General features: G+C 36.8%; 1 pseudogene; it reads left to right on the top strand.

Moving 5' to 3' along the window:
• The first annotated feature begins 1,104 nt into the window (after nt 1–1,104).
• LOC104859149 lies at nt 1,105–14,435 on the top strand (annotated as a pseudogene).
• The last annotated feature ends 1,200 nt before the right edge of the window (nt 14,436–15,635 follow it).

Here is a 15,635-nt window from a genome sequence, read left to right as displayed (position 1 = left end):
GTAATAATTGTGCCAAGGGAATTTTAAAGTCCTGTGTGCTGATCCCATATCTACATAGAGGAAGTGTGCCTCATCCTTCACTGCTTTCTTTCCTTGGCTAAGAGACCACAACTCTACCGCAAAACAGAAGCACGTGATAAAGATGACTCATCTACAAGAGGAGGTGGGCTCCCTGATGGGAATTTGCCTGACTAAACACCTTAACTGTCTTAAAACACTGAACTTATAGATTTTGCTCGTACCTACAGATAACCTAAGCAGAAAAGCAGCTCAGTATCTTTAGTGGGAAAATGAGTTACACAAATGTCTGTAACAAAAGGTGAAATAAAATAAGTTCCAAGAGAGATGTAAATAGATGTATGGTAGGAGTATAGAGAAAAGAGCTATTTGCTTATTACTTTTTGCTTTTATATGTACAGTCAAGGTAGTATTTAAACAGCATTTATGGAGGGGCTAGAAAGTATGTAATTGGAGATGCTAAGAAAGAACATTTCTGAAAAATGGCAATGATATAAGCATACATGTCAAAGTTTGTGCTATGTGGGGTGAAGTTAAAGAAAACTAACACCATGATAATGTAATTATAACTACTATTTGTCGAACACCTTCGTTGGATTGTGTACTATTCTAAGTACTTCCCTAGTATTAGGTTATTTAAACTTCATAATGACTCAAAAATTTACATAGTTTACTATGCCAATTTTCAGAATTAAAAAAAAAAAAAACTTAGAGAGCTAAATTGCTTGCCCAAGGCAGAATATCTTATAAAGGGTGCATACAAAAATGTAAACTCAAGCATTTGCACTTTTTGTGTAACACTGTAATATAAAACAAGTTTCTAATAGTCTACTTTCATTTCATGTATAAGAAAATTCAGTTGGCTTAATAAATGCACAGTATTCTCTTACATAAATTTACAGGTAGAGTATCTATACCCAAAATAGGTATTTCATTGGCTTACCATTTCCAGTATTTGTGATTTTTGAGATTATTTTCCACCTCTCAGCACATCAGGATGTCCTCAGACAAGCTCTGTATGAGTCAGCTTTTCCATCTTGGCCACGATGCCAAACGCCCACTCTCTTAAAGGAAGAGAGTTGTAATATGACCCTCCCCTCAGCCCGTGGTCAGCTGCCACAGGGACAGAAACGTCACGGTGGCAGGCCGTGCCAGAACAGAGATACTCAGTTCAAAAAAGCAGAACTGGAGACTTTCACAGGCGCAAGCGTAAGGGAACAGACACCAGCCCGAAAGCCATGCCTCCATGACCCGCCCAAAGATTTCTAGAAGTCTGTTCTACCCATCCTGGGGCAGATTGCAAAGCCAGTCTGGTTGAAAATGTACCCTAACCACCACCAGCCCTGCCCCTGTCTAATTTTAAGATGAGTGCACATATTAGAGGGCCTAATTAGTTAGGACAGTATTCAGCAGGCCTGAGATTCTTTGCATGTTTTTCTGTGTGGCTTTTCTAGTAGTAAAATCCCTCGTCTCTAACGTTAACAGGCTTTCTCCGAATGTTAACACTTGTTCACAAGCAAATCACTGGTAAGAAGAGAGGCTTGCTGGTTTGAAGCAACCAGGACTTTCTAATGTCTTTGGGGGATAGAACTGAAACAGGGAGCTCTATCACCTGGAAAGAATGGAGGAACGATGACGCTAGGCAAAACGAATATTCAATAATATTTAGGAAACTTTGGAAGAGATTTTAGAGCAACCTGAATTCCAGCAGAAAGAAACTTAATTGACATGGGATACTCCTATATGTAGTATTTAGAATGTAGATGATTTTAATAAGATTGTTCCTTAAAATTTAATCTTATGCTTCTGCATAATATATATATTTCAGATTAGCAAGTTTGCATAGAGGCTATTGCAATAGTCCAAGGATAGTCTAAGGATAATTAAGCTCATATGTTAAGCATGGGAGTATGAGAGAAAGTACAGGGAAAAATGTTATTGAAAAGATCAATTCAGCATGATGATACGTTTGAAAGAAGTAACTAGGCAAGGTAGATCTCAACCTTTCCACTCTAGTAAATCTGGTGGAACGATCAACACAACTAATGACAATCCAATTGAAGTGTTAAACTTTAAAAGTTGAAACAACCTGTCATTGGAAATGCTCAGTGGGGAGTTTTGGAAAATCTCCCAAAGTTTAAGAACTTGTGAGGAATTGTTGTTTACCGGTCATTTATAAACAAATTTTATAAATTATAAACAATATTTTTAACTTGGAATATCAAAATTAAAAGAATGCTTTAGATGACTAGGGAACCCACAGAATAAAATAGATAAAAATTTAAAGGATGGCAATTTGATAACAAATAAAAGGGCTAAAGGACAGTTTAGAAATAAGAGGAAAAATCAAAAGCACTGAACAGACTGAAGGAGTTTCCTAAAATAGTTAAGGACATGGAAACTTGTTTGAAGAAATGTGTAAGTCTTTGAATAAATGTGTTACAAAAAAAAAATGAAAACAATAAGTCCACTGAGTGTTTGAAAACAACCAAATTCCTTTGAAAATTATATAGCTTTCATTGGTAAACAATTAAAGGCATCATTTCTTTAATTTCTGTAAGAATTAGAAAGAGTACTACTATGATTTATATCTAGATGTCCCCTAAAGACTCATGCAATCTTAGATGGGGCTTCGGGGAGGTGACTGGATCATGGGGGCCTGGTATTTTTCAGGTAATTAGTCCACTGCGGAGTTTATAACGGAATATGATTTGGGAGGAGAAGCCTGATTGGAGGAGGTGGTCACCGGGGCGTGGCCTACATGTGTCCATCTCCCCCCTACACGTGGTGATCCTTCTGTTTCCCTTTTACTGTGTGGATCTGCCCCTCTTCTGTAAGGCCAGGTCCTTCTGCCACTCCTCCCTGCCTTGAAACCAGCAAACTATGGACTGAAGCCTCTACAAACTGAGCCAAAACGAACTTCTCCACCTTTAAATTGTGGCCGTTGGGTATTGTGTCCATCAGTAGCAAAGTAATTAAGACAAGTACTATACCTAGTCAGAATGGGTGCAAGAGAAAAGTGAAGGGGGTTAAGTAGTGGATAAAGAAGTAAAAGCTAAACGTTGTTCTCACACAAAGCACACGTTTTTAAAACTGAACAAAAAAGTTACATTTTCAAAAGCATCGAAGGGCTAGGCTAGATCAGTGACACCGCGCCTGCCTGGAAAGCGCAAGGCCCTGAGTTTGATTCCCAGTACAGAAGGGGCAGGCGGGGTGGGGGATTTGATATCATTATAATTCAGTCGTCTTAAATTAGCTTGGGATCCTTTGTTTTCCTTTTCTCTCAGATATCTAAGAAAAATAAATTGCACTTTTGACTTTAATAAACATCCCCTTCACTAGATGACTGAAGTTCTTACAATGCACGATTCACTTCAAAGGCAGCATATTTACATATCTTTTAGCTGCTGACCACTCAAAGGAGCTAGAAAGGAGATGTAATGTTGAGAAGATGAATTACAACTTAAAGCTCCTTTGGAAATTTTACCACCAAAAATTAGATTTTAAAGATAGTTTTATTAATAATTTCTTCCTCCTTTGTCTAGACACTGTTAAAATAATTTGCTTTTTTATATAATGTCCCTGACACTCCTGAGAGATTTCATTTTTCTTGTTCTCAAGAAAGCTTCAGAACTGTTAAAGTTTTATTTTCTTATTTTTTTCCTTTGACTTTTCAAATTTGTTGCCTTTGACAAGTGAGAGGCTTATAAATGGAATTTATAGATTTTTGAAAGGAGAAATAGGGCCAAGATACTGAACTAGAGCAATAGATGAGACCTTCCACCTCACTGCCAGTCTTACTTCATAAATACAGACTCCCACAGATATATTTCAATTTCCAAATATTTTTTTGGTCATGTAATCTTCAACTTAGTGTTTACAAATGAGAAGGAATTAGAAAAAACCTTAGGAATTTAAAATAGGTTAGTTGGCTCTTTACTAGATAAAACCAAACTACTAGCTAGAAGGTTTCCTTGGGAAATTGCAAAGCTTTTTGCTCTTGCCTTACCTTCTCCCACAAAGCCTGAGGATCTGCCCGCCAGCTCAGCAGCATTCAGACTCTGAAGGACACCGAGAAGCCTGCGTTCACTACGTTGGTAGTATTGGACCTGCCTCGTGTCCAGCTTTTCTTAAGGAAGAAGCATGCTTGGAGGGCTGCTCTTGACAGAAACAGACCTCTTCATGGGTGTCTAATGATGCTCAGGCACATCTGGCTTAAGGATATCAGAGCCTAAAGAGGATTTCTGCTCCATTGTTCCTGTCTGACAAACTGACCTCTGAAAAGGCATTAGGGAGGCAGGGAGGACAGATCTTCCCATCAGCGTAACGATGCAGTCATTTAATAGCTTTGCCTTCTGTTACTCGTGCATACTAACAATCCATGCCTGCATGTTTTAAAATTCTTATTTTATTTTGAAATTCATTATTTGAACTCTACAGACTTTTGGGATACAGTTTGACAGATGATTTGGTAAATGTATATAATGATCATATCAGGGTAGATAATAATTCTATCTCCTTAAACATTTTTAAAATGTTGATTTATACATAAGCATACATATTTATGGGATGTAGTGTGGCATTTCAGGACAGCTATGAAATATTCCGTATTACTTATCAAATGAGGGTAATTAATGTTTCCACCTCCTTAACTTTGGAACTCTTGAACTTGCCTCTTCTAATTGCTCATAAAATATGTAATCGGTTATTGTGAACTATAGTCCCCCGGTGCAATGGAACTCTGGAGTTTGACTGCTAGTTCTGTGTTTGCTTATCTGTTACCCCACCTCTACTTCCTGTCTCTTCCATCCTACCTGGTCTCTAGTAATCATTATGAAACATTCTGATACAGGTTTTGCAAACATCTTCTTGTGAGACAATTGTGTGGTGTTTTCCTTCTTGCTCGAATGACTTATTTTATTTAGCATAATGCCTTCCAGCTCAAGGTCCAGTTTGCTGCAAATGGCAGGATATCGTCCTTCTTTATACAGCTGCATAACACTCCCTGTCAGAATTTCTTTGTTTGTTCCCTGGTGGCATCTAGTTTGATTCTGTTAGATAGTGTAAATACTACAGCAATAAACACACACTCACAGGTGTGTTTTTATATACAGTACTGGTAATATTTTCTTGAGATATAGTCGGAAGTGGTACAGTTTGATTAGATGAAAGTTCACTTTTTCAAGTTTTGAAAAACCTCCATACTGTTTTCTATAGTGGTTATAACAACTTACATTCATGCTAGCAGTGTATGAGAGTCACCTCTTCAAGATAGCCTGCTAACATTTCTAGTGTTTTGAATAATAGCCATTACCAAAAATAGTTTGGGTTTGTATTTCCATAACAGTTAAGGAAATGGAGTAAATTTTTTATTGTTGTGTTGACCATTTGAATTTTCTTCTCTCGAGGAATAGCTACTGATGTCTTTTGCTAATTTTTATTGGATTAAATTAAGGTTTTCTTTCTGTTTTAAATTCCCCATATATTAATCCTTTTCAGAATAGTTTACAGATATTTTCTCCCATTCTGTAGATTTTCTATTCACTCTGTTTATTGTTTTCTTTGCTGCCCAAAAGCTTCCTAGTTTAATGCAAAGGTTAATACAATCCCTTTAGCTTTTGTTTCAGAATCTTTATCTTTATCGATATCTCAAAGTATTGTCTCTATGTTTTCTCCTAGAAGTTTCATAGTTTCAGGAATCACATTTAGGGGTTTGATCAATTATAGATTCATTTTTTAATAGAGTGAGAGATAGAGACCATGTATGCCTTTTTAGTAATTTAGCTGTGATGCATCTGTATGTGGTTTTCTTTGAATGAAACTTTTCTTGTCCTTACGCACTAAGCTTATTCAGTCTGTAAACTTTTCTTCTTCATCAAATTTGGAAAATTTTGAACATTATGTATTTAAAGAGTTTTATGCTTCAACCTTGTTCTCATCTATTTCTAAAATTTAATTTCATGTATATTGAGTCATTTGATATTTTCCCACAGGTCTCTGAGGCTCTATTTTAATTTAATCATTTTTGTATATTGGTCTGATTGAATCATACACATTCAAATTCATCGCCTGTCAATTCTAATTAAACTATTTGAGCCATCCAGTGAATTTTCACATACAGAAAAGCAAAAATATAATCTCTAAAAGTTCTTCATTTATCCTTAAGCATAAATGTTTTTAAAATATCCTTAGAAGGAAATGAGGATCGATTCAGTTCTGGATCAGTACAAATGAACAGAGCATCTACACTGATTCACTATTTGTCCAGTTGGCGGAACAGATATTCAGCGAAACGTTATTCTGCATGAGTCCCTGAGGATCCTTGATGGGATTAAGACCTGCAGCAGTAAAGTGAGGTAGCAGACTGCCTTCCCCGAGGTGAAGGGCCCTCACCCAGTCTCGAGAGGTTGCATAGAACAAAATGTGAAAATGGAAAAAGTTTTCCACCTACCCTTCATTTTTGCCTCATTTCCTGAACTAGGGCACTTCATCTCAGCTTATCGTTTCTTAAGTATCCAACTGGTTTCCACTTCTTAAATCTATTTAAAATGTAGTTGAATAGTTAAACTATTGTCGGTCTGAAACACGAGTAAGAGTAAACTGTGAAAACAGTGCAATGACTGGAGGGGAGCATGGAAGTATCCTTTTCTTAAGGTTGTAAAACAATATTTGGAGTAGTATCACATTGCGTGAAGGAATTTAAGTTAATTGTTATTCTGTACGTCCAAAGGCGAAGATGAAAGAAACTAGTAAGATTTATAGCTAGCAATCCATCAGTAGAGATAAAAACAATTATAAAATATACACAATTGATCAAAATTAGAACAACGAGAGAGAAGAGATAGCAAGAACAAATGGATGCACCTTGAGAGCCTAATTTCCAGTGAAAGAAATCAGACACACAAGCTTGCATATTGCATGGTTTCTCTTATATGAGAAGCCCAGGGTATAAATAAAGGGCAAAATGAAAGATAGGTAATACGAAGGAGTGAGCTAGCTCTTTCTCAGCTAGGAAGGGGTGTGAGAGATGGAGGGAGAAGAAAAGAGGGAGGGAAAGGAGGTGAAAAGAGGAGTTAGGACGCGTCATGTATGTGCGCAACACCACACAAGGAACATAAGCATTATGTACTGCAAACAGGCAGTAATTTTTAAAAAATGAATGTATCTCATTCATATATTTATATGCCCATGTCAATACTCGTATTTGACAGAAATGATTGAAACACTCTGAATAAGAAGCAAACATTGTCATTTGGGGTATAAACAAAGACTCAAATATAAGCTTCTTTTAAAATAAGATTGTTCTAGGGCCGGGGATTTAGATCAGTGGTTCGGTGGCCTGCCTTGCAAGCGCAAGGACACAAGTTCAATCCCAGGTACTAAAAAAATAAAAAATAAAATGAAATAAAATAAGATTGTTCTCAAGTTGGAAGGAAACCAAGAGACACGTGGATGGAGGAGAGGTGAAGAGGAAGTAAGAAGAATTGTTATGTAATATATCAACCTTCACAATGGATACAATCATTACATAAGGCAAACAAGCTAATAGAAGTTTAAGAAATCTTCAGATAAATAAATGAGGTTGAGACTGTCACAATAAAGCCTCCTTATCCATTTCTAATGAAATCGTTATACTAAAATAATCTGTACAGCAATTTAAAAATACTTTAAATAAAAACAAGTATTCAAAACATAAAATGAGAAAAGATATGCCATGATACATTAATATACCATCTTATATGCATTATGATGTGCATTATATACTATCACTGATACAAAACGACATCAGATCAACAAGCATCGATAAAGATACACAGTATGCTGTGTAATAACATGCATGTAATGACAGAGTGTGTACACATAATGGAAAGACAGTGAATTTATCAGGAGTACACAACAGTACTAAACCATTAAGAATACAACAAGTGAATCTCAAACTATTTGAAGCAAAATCTGGTAATACCTCGAGGAGACATACAATATTTCTATAACTATAGAAATTGACAGTTTCTATAATTACAAGTCTATAATTATAATCAGAGATATCAAATCTATCTTACAATTATAGATACAAAATTTAGGCAGAAAATCAGTAACGGTATAGGAGAACACGTAAAGCTTTTAAAAAATGACAGTCATAATACATTTAATGATAACCAAATATATTAGGTAGCTTTCTCATCATTGGACACAGCGCAAAATACCTGCCATGTAAAAAAAGTCAACCTGGCTTGTGATTCCCATCCACGCTCAGGTGTCTCCAGTGCAGAAGCCTGTGGAAGAAAGGTGTTAGGAGGCAAAGCTGCTTAGACCATGGCAGTGAGGCAGCAGGGCAGGCGAGCAGTGTCGGAAAAACTGGCTAGTATGTGGCAACCACAAATACTGTTCAAGGTCGCACATCCGTGACCCGCAGGGAGGCACCAAGGACTACGGTTTATGACCCGCTAGTTGCTTCCTAACCAGTGAAGTGACATTATATGTCTACAATCCTCCTCCTGTCACACAACTCCTTAAACTATTTTTACCCTCTGAACAAAGACCACAGCAAGTCTATTATTCCATCTAACACCGTGCACTATCCCACACAAAGTGGAGAATTCAATAATCCCTTCTCCAGAGTCTCCACAGTTCCAGCATTTTTTAGAAGTACAATAATGCTTTGGCTCATGTACACTAGTGTTTTCAAGCAATTAGGTTAGTGAATGAAAGCATCCTGTAACGTTTGGCTTCTGGCCAGGACCTCCACGTTGGGGATGAGCATGACTTTGGCTGTCTTCCCCCCACCAACACAAGAGCTGCCACCTTCCCCAGAATCATGGAACGAATTATGTTCTTGAACCAAGGTACCACAAAATAAGTCCAAGTCGCTTCTGGAATCCAAGGCAAATTTACTCTAAAATTCAAACAAAAGTTATAAAATCCCAAGGTTCAATAACACAGAGTAAGCATTGCTGTTCCACAAGGGAGGGACAAGGGGGAAAGGAAAGAATTAAACCAAAGCAAGATCAAAACCTATCAGTACAAATACTAAGTCCCGTAGCTCCATGTCTGCAAGCGGAGTCCACAAGAATATAAAGTCTCAAAGGGTTGTACCCTGCTTTACTCATCTACAAGGTGTTTTTCATCCAGTGATGTTGCTGTGTTCATTGCAGTCTTATTCACAATAGACAAATTGTAAAATCAACCTAATTTTCTACCAGTGGATAGATAGGTCATGAAAATGATATATGTGTACATATTTATTCACATATGTAATGTGTAGATGTGATGTGTAATGGAATACTATTTAGCTTTATAAAGAAGGAAGTTTGGTTACAACATAAATGAAGCTGAAATACATTAAAATGAGTGTTGTTAGGGCTGGGGATTTAGCTCCAGGGTTCTGCTGCCTGCCTCCCAAGCACAAGGTCCCAAGTTCGATCCCCACTACCAAAAAATAAATAAATAATAATAATAATGATGTTAATGACATTGCTGGTCAACAATGTCTTTGTGAATCAGTTGTAAAAGGAAAAACATCACAAATGCCACATATGGAATCTAAATCATTGGAATTCGTGAATGCATAAAGTAGAACAGTTGTTCCTTGAATCTAGTGTATGCAGAAATGGGGAAAAATGACCAGTGGGTAAAGTTTCACTTACACGGAAGGAATTAAGTCTTTTGAGATTCATTATATAGTGTGGTGACTATAGTTAATAATGTAATACACAAATAAAAGCCATTAAAAATAAGTTTTAAATGTTACTACCACAATACTACTCAGCCATAAACAATGAGAAATTAGATTCATTCATAGGAAAATGGATACAGTTTGAGGATATACTCCTAAGTGAAATAAATAAATCACACATGTGTAAATACCAAATAATTTCTCTTGTGTGGAAAATTATAATAGTACATAAGATCCTAATGGTATAATTGGCAATGTGAAATAGGAAGAAAAGGGCTAAAGGTGTAGGGAAAATGGGAAGGGTAGGGGAAAGGGAATAAGGGAAAAGAAAAAAAATATGACAAAATGAAAAAATGAAAATAAAGTGTTTGTAAATGGGGAGGGGAGGAGGGCGTGAAGGGAGGGCACGGGCAAGCGGAAAAAATGAGAACCAAGACCTGTCATGTAAAGGTACAAGATCCCAGTGATGAATGTAACTGTACTGTATACCTAAACTGTACCAATAAACTCAACAAAAAATAAATTTAAAAAAGATTTTTAAGTATAAAAAAATGGTACTACCACAAAAATTTTTAGGTGAAAAATATGATAATTAACTGGATTTAATTATGTATATATAATAATATCATTTTTATCACACAAAGTGCAGATTAACTTTTAGTCATTAAGTAAATTTAAAGGAAACATAAATGAATAGCCAATTTGCTGACTGTGGAAAAGTCCACTTGAGCTAATAGTCATAAACAGAACTGATTTAATGCATTTATGCTAGTCAACTGTATAAACATTTACAAAACTACTGAAGAGCAGTTAATTTTGTCTGAATGAGGGTGTGTGAAAAAATAGTACAGAATCACCCAGGTGATGGTTTTCCACTTGTATCTTGAAGAGACTAGAATTTTGTGGGGGTTTTTGTTGTTGTGTTTGGTTTTGGTTTTTTGAGACAGGTTCTCACTGTGTAGTTCAGACTGCTCTGGAACTCACTGTATATCCCAGGCTGGTCTTGAAGTCTCAGCGATCCTCCTGCCTCAGCCTCCCGAGTGCTGGGATTACAGGCATGCGCCACCACTCCCGGCTGAAGACTAGAATTTTGAAAGGCAGTGAACTACACTAACAGAGGAGCTGAATTGGTGCTAACTCACATGAAAATGGTACTTATTCAACATTGCCTTTCCAGATCTATCTTTTCTAATCAGATGACCAAAGATCAATTTCACATTCTTTGCACATTTACAGATAATATTTATAGTATCCAACTTACTCATTTTTTGTATTGTTGGGAAACTTTTTCTAAACTAAATGCTTGTTCCTGTGCTTTTACTTTACTCTTTTTATCTCAGATGATTGGAATTAAAGTGACACCTTACATATTTTTTCAGCTATTATTTGTCTTATTTCTATATATAGTGCCAATGCCTTTGTTTCGTTGTCAAAGGGTCTTTGTGTTTACGAAACTATCAAAGTTAAAGTTATCTGAATGATCAATCACAAAATATTTTCTCAAATACTTCATAATTGCTTATTAACTATACAATCGCTTGTGAAAGAAGAAAAAGAGTTATGAGTTAAGTACAAAGATTAAAACATTTACTTGAGATATTCATTGCTATGGTTTTTCTTCTGAAAAAATCTTGCCTCCAAATTATATAAAGTGTTCCATGCATATTATCACATATAGAACCAGTAAATCTTTTGATTGTTTTGAGAAGACATCAAGTATGACTTGACAAATTTCATCTGTTCTTTAAAATCATCACTATAGCCAGGTGTGGTGGCGCACACCTGTAATCCCAGCACTGGGGAGGCTGAATTAGGAGGATCGCTGTTGAGTTCTAGACTAGCCTGGACTACATAGTAAGTTCCAGGTCAGAAAAAAAAAATCATCACTATAAAATATATCTTCATATGTTCTAAGGAATTACAATTCTACGAATATGTATTACTCTATATTTGAAGTCTGAAGGAAAGGTTGAAAGCTATTACAACATCAAGGAAAATACATTTATTGAATTATAAATCAGCTAAACAAACAACATAATTTATAGCTCTAAATGTAAAATAGCTAATTATCTGTGTATTGTATAGTTCAACTAGAATTATCATTTTGAGAATAGAGAAAATGTAGGTTTAATTGGAATTGTTATTTTCTATAGTCGACAGATGGTAGAAAGTCTTAATTGCAAATCTATAATTATTAATGTATAAAAACATTTTGAAATGAGATTGAAATAATGTAAGAGACAAACTACTACTAGAATAATTTTACGTAGGAGGAATATCAAATGCCCCATTCTGGAGTGAACTATTAATGGGAAATATTCAACTGAATAATTGTTATACTATATATTTTGTTTTAAATAGTTTTATATATTTTTATATTTGACTAATTTTTTCCATACTGAACAGTATTTTTCTTTCATTCAGCATATTCCTTTTTCCTTCTATAATAAAAATTTCATTTTTCCACTAAGTATATTGGTACATTTAAATTAAACAACACAGTTACATTTATTATCAGAATCTTGTACCTGTACATGATATGTCTTGGTTCTTGTTTTTCCCCCACACCCTTGCCCTCCTTTCATCCACTTCAACCTTCCCTATTGAAAAGATTTTATTTCCATTTTTTCACATTTTTTCTTTCCCTTATTTCCTTTCCCCTTCCCTTCCCACTTGGCCTTTAGCCATTTTCTTCCCATTTCACATCATCAATTATACCATTTGAATCTTATTTACACTTTTAGTTTTTCATACCAGAGAAACTATTTGGATTTTACTAAAGTGTGTCCTACTTATTTCACTTGAGTATAGCCTCAATGTGCATGCATTTAGCTATACATGTCTCTAGTTTCTCTTTCCTTATGGCTGAGTAGTACTCCATTAAACAGACAGACACAGACACAGACACACACACACACACACATCTTCTTTATCCAGTCTCCAGTTGATGGGCATTTGGGTTGTTTCCAAGTTTTAGCTACTATGAACTGTGGCACTATAAACATGGGTGCACATATATCACTGTGGTGTGATTTTTTAAATTCTTTGGAAAGATAACCAGCAGGGGGATAGCTGGGTCAAAGAGAACCTCTAGTCCTAGCTCTTTGAGGTATCTCCATATGGATTTCAACAGTTGTTGCACCAGTCTGCACTCCCACCAACAGTGGAGAAGGGTTCCTTTCTCCCCCACAAACCCTCCAACATTTGTTATTGTGTGATTTCTTGATAGCAGTCATTCTTTGTGGGGTGAGGTGGAATCTCAGTGTTGTTTTCATCTGCATCTCTCGAATGAACAGTGATGCTGAACATTTTTTCATATATTTATTTGCTGCTTTTACTTCTTTGAGAAATGTCTGTTTACTGAAAATGTGTGTGTGTGTGTGTGTGTGTGTGTGTGTATTTTAATAAAATGGAGCACTGGGCTGGGGCATTAGCTCAGTGGTTCCGCTGCCTGCCTCGCAAGCACAAGGACCTGGATTCGATCCCCGGTGCAAAAAATAAATAAATAAATAAAATGGAGCGCCACTCAGCCATAAAGAAGGAGAAAGTAGGGACATTTATAGCTAAATGGATGCACATTGAGGACATACTCTTAAGTGAAATAAATAGGACACACACACACACACACACACACACACACACACACACACCACACCCCTTTCCGGGGTTCCAATGGACAGAGACTATATATATATATACACATGCCAAATAGTTTCTCTAGTGTGAGAAACTGAAAGTGTAAACAAGGGAATTCGAGATAAGAAGAGAAGGTGCAAAGTGGAAGGGGCAGGAGAAAAGAGAGATGGGAATGGAATTAACACGAGAAAAAGGAAAAAATGAAACAAAAATCCTTGTAACTTTGTAACTAGAAAGGGGTGGAGGAGTTGAAGGGTGCGCAGGGTAACTGGGAAAAAATAAGAACCAAGATGTACCATGCAAAGGTGCAAATTTCCAGTGGTGAATGTCACTACATTGTATACCTTAAATGTACCAATACAAGTCATTAAAATAATAATAATTTAAAAAATAAAGGTCAAATGTTTAAAAGAATGCCAAGGGGGCTTGAAAATAAAGGTGGCAGCTACCTTGATAACTGCTGGAGGAGCAGTTCCTGGACCCTGCTGGGGGGGCCAGAGGCCAGCACCCCACACCGGGAAAACCTAGAAGCCTCCAGAGGGAGGTTGATTATGGCTGTGCTGTTTGACGGGTGGTGGTCCTAGGGGCGCACTCCGGAACATCCAGCTGACTCCCATTCCTGACTGCAGTTTCTGCTGCTGCTCAGATTCAGCAGCTGATACCCAGGCAGGAGCAGACGCTGCCACTTATCAGCTTGGTTTCTACAGCATTGAGTTGAACAAGCCTCCTCTGGTACTCACCGCAGCCAGCCTATTTAGGAAGATGTGTTGAGGATCCTGGGAAGATCTGATGGCAGGATCATTGCTGCAGGCCGGACCCTTCAAAAAGGAGGACAGGTCTACTCAGTCCCTATGTGAGGTATGACGGTGAGGCAGTCCTTTGTCATATCTGTGGCTATGTTCATGCAACCTGTTGGAAAGGCACGACCAAGGAAGCGTGTTTACAATTCACTGTCAATGCTCTTGCTTTGGCCATGGAGCAGGCTGGTTCCAGTGGAGGGGTGATCCTCCTGGCAGCCACTGAAGAATCAGAAGTTGAGTGGCAGATACTTTTGGTTGACCAGATACCCAAATTCACTATTGCCACTTTCCCACTCCCTGAATTCTGAGAGTCTAGGCTTCTGTAAGAGATAACAAAACCCATAATGATTTTAAAATTTAGGGCCAGAGATGTAGCTCATTGGCACAGCACCTGCCTGGCATGCCCTGAGTTTGAATCCTGGTACCCCTCACCCATATTTAAAAATATGTTAACATTTAATAAACAATTTGTCAAATAGAAAAAATGCCAAGGGAAAATTAAAGAATAATAGTATAAAACATTCCATGCTGCTTGCTCCTGAAGCGCAGTTATCTCTAATGTCTTGCCTGTCTAACCATCTTCTTTGAATATCCTATCTGCAATTTTTATAGATAACCCCACCCCACACAAAGCTTCTGTAATCCCGTATCATCTCTGAATCGAAATTTTTTTCCCAGTTCCCATGCGCTAGTGTAAACTATATTCTAGCTACATGTTGGAGGTAAGAAGGAATTCACACATCTCAGTATAGTATATTTTAAACTAGGTTTAAAACCCTTTTTTCTATGTTAATCAAATTAGGCAGTTTTTCTCCTGTACTTTATTTTGGCCAGTGTTATCATTCTCCAACCATATTTTCCAAACCAAAGAAGTGGGGAATCCATTCAGTTTTCTTCAACCCATCATAATTCCCCATCTCTGTGTACACTGACCCTGTACCACATTATTCCGAGCCCTCTTCTCCATAGCTCCTAAATACAAACTCCTTCTTCAGGACAACAGAAATGTTTTACATCAAGGTATTTATAGTCCTTATTAAAACACAGTAATATCTCTTGAGCTGGAGCTTTTACCTCTGAATTAATTTCCCTTAATAGTGTATTTCTCTGCTACTAGAATGATTACCTCTTCCTAAACAAAAATTAAATATTATTTCCATTCCTTTCAAATATTTGTTATCTGCTAATATAATATAAGGAAAAGGGAAACTTCTATAACATAACACAAGGATTTCCTTAATTGGTACTTTACATTTTTCCAGTCTGGGGTGTGTGTGTGTGTGTGTGTGTGTGTGTGTGTGTGTGTGTGTGTGTGTGTGTGTGTTTCCTACAAATGCAACTGAGATTCAGGACTGCAATACCTATGTTTTTTCTAGCCTACCTGTCTCTACAGTATGTGCACATGCTGCTTTTCAGCCTCAAATATTCCCTTTACTACCCATCTCCATCATGTATATTATTCATCCTTCAAGAATCAACTAAAACTATTTTACTTTAGACTCAGCCTT

Source organism: Fukomys damarensis, unplaced genomic scaffold, assembly GCF_012274545.1.
Source record: "Fukomys damarensis isolate Sample0158 unplaced genomic scaffold, DMR_v1.0_HiC HiC_scaffold_5, whole genome shotgun sequence".
In the NCBI taxonomy this organism is placed as follows: Eukaryota; Metazoa; Chordata; class Mammalia; order Rodentia; family Bathyergidae; genus Fukomys; species Fukomys damarensis.
The sequence above is the reverse complement of the archived record's forward strand: the minus strand, read 5'-3'. Positions and strand labels throughout refer to the sequence as shown.